The sequence below is a fragment of the Natator depressus genome, chromosome 2 (genome assembly GCF_965152275.1).
Source record: "Natator depressus isolate rNatDep1 chromosome 2, rNatDep2.hap1, whole genome shotgun sequence".
NCBI lineage: Eukaryota > Metazoa > Chordata > Testudines > Cheloniidae > Natator > Natator depressus.
This window is the reverse complement of record NC_134235.1, coordinates 83,212,922-83,228,426: the sequence shown is the minus strand read 5'-3', so window position 1 is coordinate 83,228,426 and position 15,505 is coordinate 83,212,922.

The following is a 15,505-nucleotide window of genomic DNA, read 5'->3' as shown; positions in this document are numbered from 1 at the left end:
TGGGTGCCTTTTTCATCCAAACAGAAAGGAAGCAATTATGGGCTTTGCCGGCTCCATTGAGAGAGAAATATCTGAGAGTTTTAGAGCCTCTCGAGGATTCAGACAATACGGCCTCTCAGAGCTTCTCATGGGGGCTGCCATTCTGTGGAAGGTACATTTAAGAACTGTCAAATGTTCAGGGAAAGGAATGGGCCTTGAGCGGAAGAAAAAGGATCAGGCCAGAAATGCAAAGAATAGGCTGAGTGTATCATATGTAAAACCACACAGAGTAAGAAAAGTCACTTGGGTAAAATCTCTGCTGAAGTAAAAACCTATTCTAGGGCTTATAACAGTATAACAAAGGAGACTGAATGGTAAATACTTAATAAGGAGGAACGCCTTATACAGTCTGTCTTCACATACTATAGCTTGCTATACGATAACTTATTTTTACTAGGGAAGTATTAACTTTACCAGTTCCTTCTCTCATTGAACTCTGGAGAGAGACCTGGAGGGGGGTCCTGTATCAATATTTTGGCTTTGAACTAATGTGCCCTCCTTTTTACAATTTTATTGTTAGTGGGGCTCAGGCTGCCTGAGGTAACCGCATGAGAATGCGATCATTCTTGGACTACTGAAGCTCTTGAAATACAGCTGAAACCATTCCTTTTTTATTTTATAAAACCTATGCAAACAAATGAAATAAAGCCCAGTGCACAGTGGAAGGTTTAGACCAGGGCTCGGCAGCCTTTGGCACATGACCCATTAGGGAAATCCACTAGCGGGCTGGGACGGTTTGTTTACCTGCAGCGTCCGCAGGTTCAGCCGAGAGCAGCTCCCACTGGCTGCAGTTCGCTGTTCCAGGCCAATAGGGGCTACGGGAAGCAGCAGCCAGCACATCCCTCAGCCCGCGCCACTTCCCGCAGCCCCCATCGGCCTGGAATGGTGAACCACGGCCAGTGGGAGCTGTGATCAGCTGACCCTGCGGACACTGCAGGTAAACAAACCGTCCCAGCCCGCCAGCGGATTTCCTTGACGGGCTACATGCCAAAGATTGCCAATGATTTAGACCATTCATAAAGTTCTTCTCTAATACCATTTTCATTCGATTTTTTTTTTTTAATGATCTTCACTGTAACCGAGTACACAACAGTTCCTGGGATATCTTAGGCAGAAAAGTTTTCCACCTTTTAGAAAACAATATTGAGTCATTTGTTAGTCTATAGATAATAATGGCAAGTGATTGCCCAGCTTTTCATGTATCCTAGATTTACAGTAGTTGATATGCCCGAGGATGGGATGCCTAATCCCGCTATTGAGTAATTGACATTGGACGGGGAAACTGGTACCAGTGATGGACCATAAATTATATACTGAAGGGGTATGATGCAACAAGGCCTGGTTGCATGGCTAGCACCAGGAGAGAAACGGGCACCTGACATTGCAGGAAGTGATGCCTTTGGTATGAGCAGCCTAAGGTGAGAGTTTCCAATGACAGATTTGGGAAGGGAGCAGCATAGTGATAGGGGAAAGAGAGAGACACTGGAAGGCAGAGAATGGATAACAACAGTACTATTAAGTTTGGCACTGGAGAATTGCATCAATTTCATTTGTGACCCAAATGTTTGCCACCACTGCTCTAGAACCTCAACTGAAGGCAGGTAGCCCTTAAGCTCCTTGAGCCTTGTACCCAGGGATGGAATGTTCTGTTTCACCCATTTCCCAAGAACTTGTTTCTTTGCCATCAAAAATAGTTTCTAAACATGCTACTCTGCTGAAGAAATTTCAACTTTCCAAAACATCAATGTCATTGTAATGCTTATAGTTTTGTTGGTTGATTGATAAGGCGCCTTTTGCAAGCCTCAAAGTGCATCAGAAGTGCTGAGCACCCAAAAATCCCCTTGAAGTCAATGGGATCTGCAAATGTTCAGCATGTTTGCAAATCTGTGTAGGCTTCTACTACATAGAGAGTTCATCCCACGCTACTGAAGTGCAGCTGCCTTTGGGATGAAATGTGACAGCTGTTAAACACAAGTAACAATACACATCAGTTTTAGGCCAAGAAGAGAAGAATAGTGCTATAGCCAACCAAAACTGCAGCAGAGATTCAGGTAGACCAGTGGTTCTCAACCTATTTACTATTGTGCAGCTCTTTGTGCGTTATGCGGGCCTCATCCACACAATATATACACTACCTATAGGGCCCTGAGGATGTCACATGGGCCGCAACTATGTGCTGATTGGGCCGCAAGTGGCCCGCGGGCCCTGGGTTGAGAACCACTGAGGTAGACCGAATGGGTCTCATTCACATCTCACACCAGTTTAAATCCAGTTTCACTCCAATATTTGACTACTGAAGGGAAAGGAGAACTCCTGTGTAATTACCTTTTTGATTTTGCTATAACAATGGTGGTGCATATTAGCTCCTCCAATGGAAAAGGTGCATTCATCAATTTCCAAGTGAACCAGAATCACTTTTTCTAAAGGTCTCAGAGTAGCAGCCATGTTAGTCTGTATTTGCAAAAAGAAAAGGAGGACTTGTGGCACCTTAGAGACTAACCAATTTTTTAGAGCATAAGCTTTCGTGAGCTACAGCTCACTTCATCGGATCATGAAAGCTTATGCTCAGATAAATTTGTTAGTCTCTAAGGTGCCACAAGTAGTCCTTTTCTTTTTCTAAAGTACCTGTATCTCAGGCCACAATCATATGCAAGGGAACAAGGTCACTGTCCTTATTCTCCTCTTAGTAAATAGTATGAAGATAAAAAATGGTTTGTGTCATTAAGGGCTTGTACCACTCCAAAAAACTCTATTAGCTACAATTTAATATGGTTTCTCTAATCTTACGTGTCAGCTGACAAAGCAACTTCCTTTAGTTTCCATCTTTCTTTGGAAAAGCCTCATGACAGCAGCAGTGATGTCTGCAGAAATGTACGTAGAGCTAGGAACTCAGCCATATGTTAGCAAACTGCTGTGCACTGCGTACAGATGAAAAATGCAATGTAAGTGAATAGTGATGTTCCTGATTTTTATTATTATTCTCAATTCGTTTCTCCCAGCAAGAGCTTAGGCAGCCACCAGATCCTGTATATTTGACTGTAACTGCCAAAATAAAAATAACAAACAATTTTCAGTGACAAAGGGCTGAACTTTTAAAATAAAATGGCTGTCAAAATGTAGATGACATTTCTCATTAGATTCTAAGAATTACAAAGTAGATTTTGATCATAAACACGTGCACGTGTCAGTTTGAAGCTGAGCAGTAAAGGTTTCAAACTGAAAATGTGAGTGTTATGTGCTAAATACCCAATCAATAGGGCATGTAAGTTAAAATTAACGTTCAGTGGCCTCATGCCGTGAATGGCAAACATGATCTGAAGATCCAGCATCCACCTGAGGGCACAAAACAGGTGCCACAAAGCTCATGTGCTAAGTATTGGACTTTCCTAGTACAATCATAGCCACAAAGCTGGGTAGTCCCAACTCTATCCAGCTAACCAACAACTGAGAGTCTGCTATTTCAGAACCTCCCTTTATGTCCCCTTTCCTGTTCACATACCAGTAAGCCATGGCAACAGAAAACCTACATGTCTTAGCCTATGTCCTCTTGTCATGCTAACTCAGAAATTGCTGAAAGTGAAGTGCAAGTGAAGCACTAACTATACACTTCCAGGTAGCAATAATTCAACACAGGTGGGACCAGAAATTACTGAGCCTGAATAAGGATGTCATACCTTAGGTCCTGAGCCAAATGCCATTCAAGCAGCTTCCTATCTTTGAGGTGGCCCCATAGATTTCCAGCAAGTGGCTTGGAAACCTGCTTTCAGCTACACCTCTGTGAAGGGGGATTATTCCATTTACCCACCATTTAAGAACTGAGAATCTGGCTAAGTTCTTCTCCCTGCTCCACTAGTGTAAGTCCAGAGGTCAACATGGCAAATGACATTTTTAACATTCCTCCCCCACCCCTTTTGGATGCAGAATACTTGGAACCTTCTGTAGCATCTTATACAGCTTTAATTTCTGCATGTCCTCCTCTCTTGGTACCATCTAGTTCTGATGAGTTTATTCCTATCAATAGCATCTGAAATCCAGTCACCCCTTTATGAGTGTGATAAGAAGAACATGACCAGACCAGGGTCTTAATATAATCAAAACTTTGTTTCATCACACTGATGCATTATTGCACCAGAACATTATTTTCAACAGTAGAGAATTAAAATTCCACAGTATTCCATTCAAGTAAACACAGAATTAAAAACAAACTTGCAAATAGTGTATGTGGAAAGTATTTATATTACAGTAGTGCTATGTGCTTAGGGCACTAACTTAGGACACAGGTGACCATGAGGCAATTCCCTGCTCTGCCACAAACTTCCTGTACAACCTTGAGTAAGTCACTTAGCGCCCACCTCAGTGCCCCATGTATCGTACTGGGATAGTAATAGCTCCCTACCGCACAGGTAAAGATATATCTATTAGAGAGTGTGAAGTGCTTTAAGATCTACTGATGCAAAAAGATGCAAAAAAGAGCTGCATATTATTATTTGAAGTCCCAATAATTAGTCCTCTTTAATGTATTACTAGTCTAGCACTAACAGTGTTCTAGACACTTACGGAGAGGTATAAAGACAAAGCTCTATGCATGAACAAATTTACAATCTAAATAAAATGTTACCGTTTAGATAGACAATCTTGAGCTAGTCCTTTGGCAGAGGCTGTGGGCAAACAAAAATATCTTACGCCAAGTGAAGCACTAATGACCAAAAAGGATTTTGCTATTCCAGAACAAGAATAGTGTGTGACATTGTGCAATTTAAGGAAGCTAAGCTCAGCTGTTCCTCCATTAATGGAGGGACTAATTCCTAAACAGCCCTTCTAGTGAGGCAGGCTTAGTTAGTAGCCGCTGAGAAAGCTAAAAGTGGGACTCAGGTGAGTTAATGCTTTTAGAGATGGTATACGTGCAGGTAGTATAGGAACCCGAGGAGACATTTATGGCCCGCGACCAAGGAGCTGAGTGTAAGCAGAATCTGAGAGCCTCACTGAAGGTGTGAGTGTTCGTAAAGGGAATGACAATTTTTACAGCTGTGAGTGTCTGTGGTTATGTACATGTTGGCTCCTCTCCAGCTGGGCAGAAAACATTTGCAGTGATATCTGGGCACTGCATTACCCATCTGAACACTGCCATATATCAGCTAAACACAACGGTTGCAAGGTTGCAAAAGACTTGTTTTCCCAAATGTGCCCCTAAGATTTATATACTGTCACCTACGCTGTTTACTGGTTTTGAAAAGCTGTGTAATTCGAGCTCAAGGAGTAGTAAGATGATTACAACATCCCTGCATTCAGCAGTGTTTGGTGGTTTGCTGTATCTTTGTTCCTGATCTCTGGGAGCTCAGGTTTGTTTAAAAAGCGTGCGCGGGGGGGGGGGGGGGGAGGAGCGGGGGTTTAAAAGGGTGAGTTTTCCACATGGAGGTGAGCTAAGTTTATTAAAGCAGGGGCACACGTAAAAAAAGAAAACCCACAAAATCAGATATAGTATGTGCCTATGATTTCTATGAGCCAAAAGCCAGAATCTCTGACTCAGGAGACTCTCCACTTCTGACAGATCTCCTGCTGCTCTTTACTGGCAAGAACAAACCTTTTAATTACTGCTGTTTGTACAGCACACCAGACACTTTTATGTACCACCATAAGTAGTTCCGGCTGCATTATGCAAACACTGCTGTGCCCTTTCCACACACAGTAATATGACGATTCGTATTCCCTATTTGCAAAAGTGCTGCTGAGGACATGAAGCAGCAACTACAGACAATTTCCCAAGGTCTGGTTAATGTTTCAGCCCCTAACCATCACGGGCACGTACTTTGATCTTACACACAGCACATTACTGGTTATAGGTTTGTTTCCACCACTTCCCTTTAGGGAAACCAGAGACGAGGGATCTCATCCAAAAGTGCTGATCTCTGCCAGCTTTGTCCTTCATGGATAACCAAAAACATTGCAATGTTGTCAAACACAGACATAACTTTGATTTCTATATACGCACTTTGGTATCTTTACACAGGAGAGGCGAGTGAGTCACAGCTGAAAATTTGGAATATAGTTTCATGTCAGCATATGACAATGCAAAGGTCTTGTTTCTTTTGTAGTGAAAAGCTCTATCCCAGACTTGTTTTAGTTATTACGTTTTTAATTATTGTGGGATAGCAGACGGTAGTAATGTACATCAGACATAGATTAATGATTAACAGGGAAATAAAAAAATCCAGAAGAACAAAGAAAAGCCTGTACTCAGTTTAGTGGCTGCTTCTATGTATAATGAATGGTGTCTACATTTCTGCATAGTCCAGGCAGGTAACAAATAATTAGCTAATGAAGGATCCATAGGACCAACCAACAATGTGTCCCTCAGACACAAAAGGGCTGGGAAGAGGCATTATGACTAAATGAGTAAGAATGTATTCTGGTTAGCATTAGTCGTCTAACAAGATTCATAGGATGGTTAAAATGCAAATTTAAAAAAATGAACAGTCCTGTGTCATGCACATGGGTTTGTACACCAAATAACTTATTTTTTTCCCCAGTTTTAGTGCTAATTGGAGCTGTCCTTGAGATAGAGAGTAACTGCCGTTTTGACTACAGCAGTGGTCACATTGACCATCATAACCCCAACCCCGCCCGCCACATTTTTAACAGTCTTACTTTTAAAACACTGGGGAAGGCGAAATCTCATAACTCTCAGGGGAACTAAAGCCCTCAAAGCTCTCTGACCTGGGTCTGTGCTGCTAGGGTGTTGTTGCTGAGCTGCTGCCCTCTTTCAATCTTCCATGCAGCCTTGGCAGCTCTCAAGGTTCTCAGTGAAATTGTTTCGTCTGTTACCATCACATCCACCCACCCAATAGCAAAAATCGCCAAATGTCAAAAGTCATGGGGATTTAAACACAAACATGAAACCGGCAGTGCCTGTGACTCCCAGGACAAAAATGCAGCCAAAGGGCCAAAATGCACAAGCCTTACTCTGGGAGCAATCCCACTGCAGTCAACTGAATTACTCCTGTCGGTGCTCACCAACTTGAGGAATGGTTGCACAATTAGACTGTGTATCATTATGTTCATCAGCATTAAGAAAAATAACAGAAACAATGGGAACTCAGTCACAATATTATTATCTTTGCTATAATGTGAAAATCCAAACCATTTAGCTGCAAGCTATTAGTATGTGGTTTCAAGAATTGATATTACCTACTTACTTTTGCACTAGAGGATTTTTGTCACGTTTCATATGTATACATTTGGTTAAATGTATAGTAATTCAGATCAGTAGTATGGCAGTGAGACGCTAAATGATCAAGGTCAAGTTATGATGGTAGCATAATAGCTCCTTTTTTACATGTACGTTTTTTTTCATGTAACTTCTAAGTGTTGCCTAAGTTTTGACATTTCTTAAGGATGTAAATTTAAATGAGTGGTACCGGTGACTAAGCAGTTTTTCTTGGGTAGATAGTTTAATTTGTTTACATTTAAATTTTTTAATAAAACTGCCTAAAAATGCACCTCCCCATCACACACACACATTGTAGTGTTATCCCTTTCGGCCTGGGCAGTTAGCCAATCTTGCTAGTTGCTACCCCTAGAAGGCGAAATTGATGATGGAGTCAGGTATCTTTGATGCAGTCCTGTTTACAAAGACTGCGAAGTCCTGTTTCCCTGAACTCAGGAGGGATCCAACAAACAGGAGCTAGTTTCTTTACTCAGAGCTCCAATGCCCTTACAGCCAGCACTCAGCTCAAAAGAGCTATCTCTAGGCTTTTCTCAGGGACACACACACCGTGCTTGTTCATGCTCTGTTTGGCTTTCAGGTCCTTCACGGTGTCTATTTCTGGGATATTCTGTCTGCTTCTCTCGCACGTACACACGTGCGCACACGCACACACACGTCCCTCTACTGGAAGAACTATCCAGCCAATCCCCTCTCCCATAGAGTTCAGATTCTTGAACAGTCTCACATATGCCCTTTTTTTGTGTGGTGACATGCCTAAGTTCAGAGTGGAGGCCACTATTGCTTCATAAAGAAGCTTAACTATTTCTTACAGCTATCTTAAATGAAGGGCGGCAGTTACACCCATCAGCTTCAATGACATTTCTCCCAACCCACAACAGCTTTTATTGAAGCAGTAATTACTGGCTGTAGTTTAAAGGACTGAAACCCACAAGGTAAGTCCCCCAGGTTAATTTTTATCATTAAGTATGCCTGTTAAAATGTTTATTTTCCATGTGGATGAGATACAACAGGGCCTTCCCTAGCAATTGCAAAAACTAAGCAATGCACCAAAGACTAAATTTCTGCTGGTGCTCTGGTATGGAAATGACCATGTTTGATTCCCAGGCTGCACCTACGCTAGGGGGCTATGCCAGAAAAGTTCAAGGATAGACTTAGGCGTGGTCTGCTCTTAAAAGGTAGTTAAAAAATTCACAGCCCTGAGCACCATAGTTAAGCTGACCTAACCTCCAATGTAGACATGGCTAAATAGATGGAAGACTTCTTCCGTTGACAAAGCTACCACCTCTGAGGGAGGTGGATTACCCCTACATTTACAGAAAAAACCCTTCCGTTGCTGTAGGAAAAATCTGCACTACAGCACCATACCTGTAGCTGTATCGCTGTAGCAACCAATACCATAGTGTAGGCCTCTGGTATTAAACTGGACAGTCCTGCTTTTCAAGGGTTTACTGAGACAGAATTGGACAGGGTTTCGTCCAGTATTGGACAGGGGAGACTATTTTGAATCGTGTGCTTCCAGTTGCTCAGCAGGCATCCCAGTGTCATCCAATCACAGCAAGCAATAGCCTTGACTTGGCACAGAAGTTGGCCAAGGAGGATGCTCGAGGTTGCCAAAGAAGAAGGCATCTGGCCCAAAGCAATCTTTTTCAAAAAGCTGAGTGGAGAAGGAACACTGACCAATGGAAATAGGAAGGGGGCAGTGCTTTGGGGGAGCCTGCCCAATGGGTGTAAGGCATGGCGGAACTGAGGAGTAGGCCTAATAAGCTATTTTGGGGGCAGTACCTGATAGCAGCACTGGCCAATGGGCAACAGGTATGCAGTGTAGGGGAACCATTGGCTGGAGGCGGAAGACGACATAGCTCAGGAATACAGATGAGGGTAAGGGGATGGTCTCTTAAAAATGGCATCACCCATGTGGCATGACCTCAAACATACCGTGTGTGTGAGGTCATACTGGTGTGGGGGCGGTCCAACGTTGTTCCCAGAAATACTGGAACATCCGGTATTCTGGGAATGTCCATGAGTAGCATGCACATTACCTCAGGCCAGGTCTATGTTACCTGAAATTGGGCCAGCTAGTAAGCTTAGGGAGGACTAATGACCCACCAGAGTCTGGCAGAAAGCAGCACATTTATTATACTGATAGCTAAGCTCAAGAGAAGCGGGGGAAGGGGGGGTGTCACACTCACACTCGCACTCGCATACTCACGCTCCCAGGACAGGCACGGCACTGGAGATGTCAGGATTCTTCAAGGTAAGTGTCCCACAGTGCAGCAATGGACGGTGTGATGAAGGTAAGTCTTCCCGAGGCACGATGAAATGCAACGTGGCGAACAACTGGCCAGGCAGTCAGGGCGAAGGGCCTTCACAGGAGGTACAATCTTGTGAGTGCACTCCTGACCACATGGCCCCTTCCCCTTTTAAGGACCTTCTCATGGCCGCATCTGGTTGGTCACACTCCACCTCGAGCATTGTCTGTGCAGCGTCCATGCATTGGGAGTGTGATTGCTGCCTAATCAGAGTGCCAGACACCTTGTCTACCTGGGAATTCTTCTGATCTTCCAGCTGCTCAAGTAGCCCATTCATCCCACAAGCATTCCAGGAGGGACGAGATGGGGTAAAGTCACTTCACAGGTATTCAAAGAGGGAGAGGAGACAATAAACGGCGGGGAAGGTGTAAGAGACCTTTTGGACCTACAGGTTATATAAAGCATACAGATCACGGCTGCTCCTACAACACTCTACACTAACAAGTTAGATCGACCAAGCTATATCACTCAGGGATGTGAAAAATCCACTCCCTTGTGGTTTACACAGCACTAGTTTGACAGAAGAATTCTTCTGTCCATCTACATTAATCTTCTTCTTAGTGTATGCACAAAGTGCCTCAGGTGGCACGTGACCAGGATTCATCACCAAATTTGGTCCCCTGGTTGGATCATTAGCTTCCCCGGCTCAGGCGTGCGACATGAACACTAACTACGGTGCCAGGAAAACCCCTCCTGTTGCTGTAGTGTGTATCTACATTGAAGCACTACAGTGCTGCTTCTGAGCCACTGTAGCTGTCATAGGCGTTGACTCTGTGGGTGCTCTGGAGCTCACACACCCACCAAAACACACCCACCAAAAGCGGTTTATGTGTAGTCTCATTTCCCAGGCCAGCTGGAAGGGCTAGAGAAGTAATTAGTCCCCAGGTGAAGAGAATGCCTCCAACTGCTCTACAGCAACCCCACTGACCATTTAAGAAGCAGTGCTAATGAGCTTTGAAAGGAAGCTCTTACAGTCTTTGTCAGCTCAATGAGCGTGGTGGGGTGTAGTGCTGGGAATAAAAGGAGATTCTCAAGGGAAGTGAGAGAGATGCTGAGCTCTGTTCCTCAGGAATTTAAACAAGAATAGTCTGAGTTACCCTTGTGTTGTTTTGTGCCCCAAGAAAATCTCTCATGGAATCACTAAGAAAGCCTGACAAACGTCAACGTGCCAGATGAAAATCCCTTGTTACCAGAGCCATCTTTTTGTCCCTGTAGAGAATCTTAGCTTTCATTTAAATAAATGAAGACGTTTCTAGCCCTTTTCATGCTAAAGCTAGCTTTGAAAATTGATGCAAAGTGATTGCAAAGACTAAAAGGAATATGCAGCAAGATGGGCCAAAATGCCCCCCTCTCCACTTCCATAGATACTATTTATTTAAATTAGTGAGTTACTGGTTGTGGAGCAGCCAAAAGAAGCATCTCGCTAATCCTTCCCTTCGGCTGGCTCTGTGCATCCATGGTATGATAACCGGAAAGAGGGAACTATTACAAAAGGGGGTGGCAGCACTGCTCTGTTTTGCAGCCCACCCAAAAGCGGGCCGACTTTGCTTGTTAACATTTGCAGCCTTCTCTGAGTGCAGTGACTCTGGCAGCTGCTGCAAGAGGAACTCTCTTCTCGTCTTCCCTCACCAGAGCCTCTAGGCACGTGCACTGATGTAAACACGGCCAGGAATGAGAACAAACCAAGGGACGGATTTGAAGTGGCAGGCCGCAACTTTACCAAACTTAACACAGGGAGGGGGCTACCTGCCCTGTCACCCATGCCTATTAGGCATTTTAAGTGGTTCCAGTGTGGGGATTCCAGGGCTTCTACCATATAACCCATAATTTGAGGTAGACTCACCTCAGCCTACTCCGAGGATTCAGCTCACTCTTTTGAGTCCTGCCACCCCATGCGGGGGACAGAGGGTACTAAAAGCAGGGCCTGCAAAGGCCGCACGATCTTGCCCTATCCCATGAGTATAAGGCCCACCAGTAATATCCCAGGGCTTTTACTTCTGGGAATCTTTCCTTTGAACTGCACTGCAAACCAGCCACAAGTTGCAATGAACCAACATCCTTACCAAGTACTATCACTAATTATTAATCCTGTTCATATTTAACTTCACTGCATCTCCAGGACACTGCAAGGAAAGCGGAAAAACTCCCCTGGCCGCTACCAATTTGGGCTATAAGAAGAAAAATTCCTTCTGACCCCAAAAAAGGAGATTGGTCAGATCTGCAGCCTCTGCAAAACACAACTCCAACTAAGGCTACCAGCACAGGATAGGACAGCTGGGGCTGTGCAAAAAGAGGCTCCCTGAGCCAGGCTAGGGTTTAAATTAAAGAAAGGAGCTGGCAAGGAGTCAATCAGCTCCCTTCCTCCTCAAGCTAGCCAATGAGTGGCTAGAGACCCCAAAGGGGAGGGGCACTCCTGCATCCCCTCAGTGTACTGTTCTCCTCCCCATGTTTAACTGGGCCTATCCCAATCACCACCAGCCCCCCTCTTCAAGTTTCCCATTTGTTGAGGTGGGTGGGTAGCATTGTCCACACCAGCCACTGCCACTCCAGTCGCACATGCAGTACATGGAGCAAGATGCCGTTGCACTGAGTAGGCAGTCCTGTATCTATTGCCACTACTGCAGCTGGAGTCTGCATGCTCACCCAACCTCAGTCCAGAGTCCAAAGAGCCCTGGTCCCCCTCTCCGGGGGAGGGGAGAAGCTGGGCCTTCCTCTCCCACCCCCCAGCTCAGCGAGAGCTTCAGAAGTCAAAGGAGGCCTACCCAATTAAATAACCAACGGGGACTTATTCCCTGACTGACCACCCATGTCACCACCAAAGCGGATGCACTCCCTGTCTAACCCCAAGGCCAGACATTGCATAATGGTCCATCTACTGCCACTGTAGTTGCTGCTCTTCTGAGGAACTGCTAGGAGTAGCGGCTCTCTAGGGAGGAGCTACTCATGAAGGGGCAGTACAGTGGGTCAAGAGGAACTGGGCTGAAGGAGGTAGTGAAAGGATTGCTAGATCGGTCAGTAGGAAGAGGGTGGGGATTGGGATGGAATAAATGGACATTTCTGATAGTGGTGAAGTATTTTACCCATCAAATGTCGCATGTATAACTATGGAACTTTTTGAGGGAGCCCTTTGTTAAAATTAGACAGCACATCACTCAAAACACTTCAGCTGAATAAAAACTGGCTGTACTTAAAATGAACCATGAATTACAGCAGCACCTACCTGCTGACATCAGTAGCGTGAACCTGAACTAACCTTTGAGTCAGGCTTGGCGCTGGTATTTCTACTGCATACCTTATTTGGGGGAGTTAATATCTGGCTGTTGCAAATCACAACAGAGTAAAAATTTGGCATGCAGTTCAGCAGTCCAGATGAAGAATTTTTTTTATTGAAACTAAAGATGCCACAAACCAGCTTTTAAACAGTTGACTGATCAAAATAAAAGTTGGCAGTTTTTGAGTGCATTTTTACCAGTCCTAGCGCTTCTTAATGCATTCGCTTTTAAACTGTGCCTTGTTGTAGCACTAAAGCAGAAATTAGAAAAAGCTACACTTGTCACATGTTTAAGAACAGCACATTGGTGTCCCTGTATAATCTCCTTTCATACCATACGGGTACTATGTTTGCTTCCTGGCAAAGTAGGGATTGGCTGTTTTTTGTTAGTGAGAACACAAGGATTAGATGACTTTCAAAACAACACAAATATAGTCAAAATAACCGCTAAACTAGTTAATTAGACTACATGTAATATTATGTAAGCACTCTAAAATAACACAGAAGAGAGACACAATAGGGGGAAGTATTCAACCACATGACGATATTAGACATACAAAAGGAAAAAATAAGAGCTGCTTAACACAAGGTCAGACAATCAGAACACTGTGGGCTAGAAAGGGAAGTGAAATAACAAGGACTGGCAAAATAGCTGAATGCTTACTCAATGAAATAACACAACAATTGCCATCTTGACAGTGAATGTGTGTCTAGTGTCCACAACTTCGAAACCAGCCAGACGAATTTACAAAGCAAGCGGAAATGTGTCAAATAAAACAAATTTTTCCTAGCCTAGCAATAGACGGAATTCAACCATGAGCTTTAATTATAATACTAAATATATCATGGTTGAAAAAAATCCAGTAGTTCTTGGAATTACCATAAAGATTTCTCTTCTCTCCCACAACTTTCAGACTGCTGAAGTCCTGTACCCAACGCATTAAAGGTTCAGTCACCAAACAAACAGGGAACCAGTTTTGCATCTGTAACTTACAACAGAATGAGGCTACAAATGAGGTTAAGAGCAAAGGGATGACCAAATTTTATGGTCCATAAATCACATGAATCAAAGACTAATCAGATGGTGAGGGTTCATCCTCTAGTACCGCACTCCTCACTCTGTGGGTGATCATGCTTCCAAGGATATATATATATAGAGAGAGCTAGCTAGCTAGATATAGATATATAAAAGCATCAGGACCTGTATGGGCACAGTTCCCCATGTGGCTGCAGCCCCACCCGGGACTCTGCAGCCAACCCTTTGCAGATAGGAAGATCCACTTGTGGGAGAGAGGTGGGGGCAAGCTTAGCCACTCACCCGCCACCCCATCTGTAATTCCAGGATTATAAGTACTTCAGGGAAGGGAGCACAGCTTCATATTTTTTATTAGTATATGTATTGTGGTGGCACATATAGGCCCCAATCAGAGATCGTTGACCCTCCTTTGTAATAGTTGTGTGAAATACCCAGAACAAGGGGTGCTAATGTAATACAAATATTAAATAATAACGTTAACAATGTTATTGTAACCCCTGGGGTTTCTGTGATCCAAGTACGCAGGGCCATTAATTGTCTTCTGCTAAGAAGGGTTGTGATTCTGGACAATGTGCAGGAGATACTGGATCATTTTACTACAGTGGGATAACTGCAGTGGGGCAATAGATGGCACGCATATCCCTATCCTGGCACCACACCAGATTGCCAAAGAGTACGTAAACAGAAAGGGACACTTTTCTCTGGTGTTGCAAGCGCTGGTGGATCATTGGGGGCATTTTACCAGTATCAATATGGGAAGGTGCATGACACATGCATCTTTAAGAACACAGACCTATTCAGAAAACTGCAAGCAGGGACTTCTTTCCGGATCACAAAATCACGTTGAAATGCCAGTAGTGATACTGCAAGACCCACCCTACCCCTTACTCCCAGGGCTCATGAAGCCATACAACAGACACCTGGATAGCAGCAAGGAGCAGTTCAACAATAGGCTGAGCAAGTGCAGAATGGTGGTTGAATGTGCCTTTGGCTGTTTGAAGGGTCGCTGGCGCAGTTTGCTCACTAGTTAGACCTCAGTGACAAAAATAGCCCCATGTTTATAGCTGCCTGTTGTGTGCTTCATAATATCTGTGAAGCAAAGGGAGAGAAGTTTCCAGAGAGGTAGGGCATAGAGGTGGATAGGCTGTCTGCTGATTTTGAGCAGCCATATACCAGGGCTATAAGACAAGCTCAGTGTGGAGCAATGCGTCTCAGGGAGGCTTTGAAAAGTCCATTTTAGTAATGACCCACAGTAATGTGCTCTGCTTTTCTGTATTGTGCCTTCCCATAGTCTGAATGTTGCTGTGAGTGCTTCGTTTCTTTCTTGTGCACATTCCTCCCTCCCCTTGAAATTGAATATTCACCAGAGGTTCCTTCCTGGCATCGCACTTGGCCATGCTGCTGTGCTGCAACTGGCTGGCCTGCTCTGGGGCAGCTCCTGGCTCTCCAGGACAATGGATCTCCTGCTCGCCTGTCTCCCATTCTTCTCCTCCTGTGCTGGCCAGGGATTCTGACTCCTCAGAGGTATCCACACTGCTCTTGGGGGGTGGGGGGGAATCACCTCTGAGAATTGCATCCAGCTCCTTGTAAAAGGGGCATATCTGCGGTGCTGCACCAGAGTGACT